We start from the raw sequence: 3,835 nt of genomic DNA, 5'->3' as shown, positions 1-3,835 counted from the left end.
ATCAGTTTTGAATGCATTGCAAAGAAGCTAGTGTATGATGCTTCATAAAAATTGTATGATCTGACCAAACTGCCTTCGAAATAAACAGGGGTGACACAGAAATCTCTTCCGCCCAAGATTCGCCTCAAAACCAATGCCCGTTGCCACAGAAATCTCTACTGGGTTTCAAATCTCGTTTGTTTTGCCAGGAGTTTTGATGAATAACACTGACAAAGCCATTTTTCCTCATAAAAAAATCATTGGGATATAAGCCTTATAAGTTTTCTGAACAATCTGCAACAAAAATATTTTGCATATTCTATGTAAATATTCTTAAATAAGCAAATTACTAAATGTATACTTAAAACACTTGCATTCACACGCACCCAAAACAACTAGAGGTGGAGAACTATCGATAGTCGGCGCCATCGATAGTGGATGATAGTAATTTTACTACCATCGATAGTTGACGATTGTACTATCGATAGTCGACGATAGTGGACGGGACCGCAACAATATAAAAATTTGGTTTGTTTTTAAAGCTTTAAGTGTCCTTATATTTTAACAAGAAAATCCATTAAAACATTTTTGTTTTTTTATCCAAAAATTTTGGTTTAAAAATAAAAGTATATTAACGTTTTCATCTTTGAGCCAGGTTCTCTTCTTCGAAACAATTTGGCCGCCCTTGCTGAATACCCTTTCGGACTCAACGGATGTTTTAAGCAAGGGAAAATCCGTTTGGTTTACCTAAAATATAATTTAATATATATATATATATTTCTTGACTATTGATAATTCGTTGTTTTAGTTTGCCTTAATCCATTAAAGAGGATCCATTTCTTGGGCGGCTATAGCTCTCTCCAGATACTGTCTTTTAATAATTAATGCATCTGTTCGTGCGTTTCCATGTTTGTTTATAGGTCTTTCATTTAAAAAATCAAATAACGTGTCTTGAGTCTTGGTCTCCGGGTTCGATTTCATATTAACATGGTTTTCCTTGACAGACAAATTCACAAGCTCGTTTCAAAAACGTCTAATGCTTGTTCAGCATTTGAATTATGCTAAAAACCGTTCTTTTTAAAGCGTGGATCCAATATCGTGGCCATCCTGGTTACTGACCGTTTCTCATAAAAGGAAAGACGTTTTTTAGTGGACTTTAATAAAGTATTTTGCATATTTTTTCCTGGCAAAGATTTTATTTCTGGTAAAAGATTTTCGAGTTTGCGGTACAGTCCAAAGCGTTATATATTTTCCACTAGAAATTTTTCGCTGGCTTCGAAAAGGGCTAATATTTTTTCTACATCTTTTAATATATTAATATTTTCTGTATTTAATGGTAGCGGGGCTTTTGTGGTTGATAATACAACTTTAGCTTTACTTTGACATCACTTGTTGCTAATATACGCTGGGTCATAAAGTAGAAACTGTTCCACGTTGTTGGCATTTCTTGTAACAAAGTGTAAGCGAAGTCTTTCTGAGCCAATTTAAATTTTTCACCCGATATGGTGCTTTGCTTAAAAAATCTTACTATGGTCTTACACTTTGTAAACAAAGCTTTTACTAAATCGTCGTTGTCGAATTTTAAACCATCTTGAACCACTAGATTCAAAATATGAGCAAAGCATGGAAGATTTTGAATTTTTAATATTTCACATGCTTTCAGCATTGAGCTGGCATTATCTGTAACAATACAAACGGTTTTATCCAGTACATTCCAATGATTTAAAATATCTTCCAAAGTGTTTGCAATATTTTGCGCTGAGTGGTTTGTTGTGTCCAATAGTTTTTTTGTGGCCAATGATGCTGTTTTCAAATTATAATTGTAAACAAAGTGACATGTGACGGTCAAAAAGCTATCGTTGGACCTCGCTGTACACAGGTCACATGTGACCGATATATCCTTAATTTCTTCTAGCATCGTTGACAATTTAGCAGAAGTTCCCTTGAACATATTAAGCATCAGCACATCTCTTAAATGTGATTTGCTTAGGAGCTTATATCTGGGATCCAATTCCTGACTGTAGTTTACAAAGCCTTCATTTTCCACTATATTATAAGGCTGCACATCCTTGGCAATCATTTCCGTTAAAGCCCTGTCAATGTCATTCTTACAAAAATACAATATTACATTTTTCAAACATCACATTTTGATGAGTTAAGTCTTGTTTTCCGAGTCAAACGAAAGTCAAAGATAAAATATATATGTGACGCAATTTTTGTTTCAAATAAGTACCAAATAACTGTGTATTAATTCAACAAATTGTGATAATTGTGTGATTGTGATTGTGATAATCAGATGCGCTTCTCAAGCATTTGCGATGTATTTTTTCAACATATTTCAAATATTAATGCAAATGGCATATTTTTTTATTTAACTTAGTACGTTTTAGAATTTAAATACAATTAGTCAGTCAAATGTAATCGTCGACAGTCAGCTGTTCCTGACAGCTGAGTGCGTTACAGGATTTAAATAGAATTAGTCAGTCTGATGTAAGTGTCGACAGTTAGCTGTGTCTCACAGCTGGCATGGAGGGGAAGTTCGAAAAAATGGAAATGAAATAAAAACAACTGTAGGCGAAACCTCCGGAGATTTGAGTGACACCCCTGATAGTCTAATTCTTAAACCGAATTCAGATTGGTACCTGATTTATATATTACTATTAGAATTGCCGTTTTTTTTTTTCATAAACCTTATGTTATAATTTTTGAGTTTAAAAAATATAAAATTTTACCTTATTTGTCCACCAATGGAAATAGTACTTTTTATAGCCTGTACCCAAAGGGTGAAAGGCTATACTAGTTTTGTGCGCATGTATGTAACACACAGAAGGAGGCGTGGCAGACCCCACAAAGTATATATATTATTGATCAGGATGAGAAGCCGAGTCGATATAGCCTTGTCCGTCCGTCCGTCTGTCCGTCTGTCTGTCTGTCCGTCTGTCCGTATGAACGCAAGGATCTCAGAAAGTATAAGAGCTAGAATAACCAAACTTGGTTTCCATATTCTTCTAAAACCGAGAAAGTACGAGTTTGAGTTTTTTTTCGATGCACCCCCCACTCCCCCGCAATTCGTGTTTTTTCTTATAACTTCCGTAATTCTCGGAATTTTGAAATCAATTTTGGTAGGTACATCCAGTTAGTACTAATGTGTCCGTATGTTAATTCATTCATTCATTTTTTTTAATAATTTAATTTTTTTTTAAAATTTTTTTTTTTAATTTTTTTTTTATAATTTTTCTTTTTTGTGGAGAGTACAGGCTATTTTACTGTCGGGCTTGCTCGACTGTAGCGTTCTATCTTGTTTTAAAATCAATTCAAACTAATTTAAGAAAATCGGGTTTTGCCGGGAAGAAGGGGAATACAAAACCAATTTTGGTTTGCTGCTGAAACGCCCATAGAACGTTTGAGTTTTTGTAAGTGAACCGAAAATCAATATCTACTCGCACCTTTATTAATTATGATAACACCGCCACGTTTCAATATATTTACATAAATATAGGCAAAATTACAAAAAGCGGAAAACAATGTTCTTGTATTATTAAAAAGCCAGAATTCCCGCTTAACAGTAGGACCACTTAACTTAACTTAAACTCGACAGGACCACGATCGTCCTGCCGATTCGCACTACCGCACGTGTGCGAGTAAACATTGGTGACGGCGACGTGATCCTTGATACAGGATCACAATCACTGAGTACGCCACAAGAACGAACGCCGTCTGGACAACCTGCAGACAACCCTAAAGTTTCAACGAATTTTCTTCTTGAATAGTTAATTCTACGAACGCACAACACCAACCGCCGGCTAAATGCTGACGCAACACTCTCAAAATGCATACATATAGCGATAGCATTTGC

Source organism: Scaptodrosophila lebanonensis, unplaced genomic scaffold (assembly GCF_003285725.1).
Source record: "Scaptodrosophila lebanonensis strain 11010-0011.00,11010-0021.00 unplaced genomic scaffold, SlebRS2 tig00000110-arrow-arrow-pilon, whole genome shotgun sequence".
NCBI lineage: Eukaryota > Metazoa > Arthropoda > Insecta > Diptera > Drosophilidae > Scaptodrosophila > Scaptodrosophila lebanonensis.
This window is presented reverse-complemented; position numbering follows the sequence as displayed.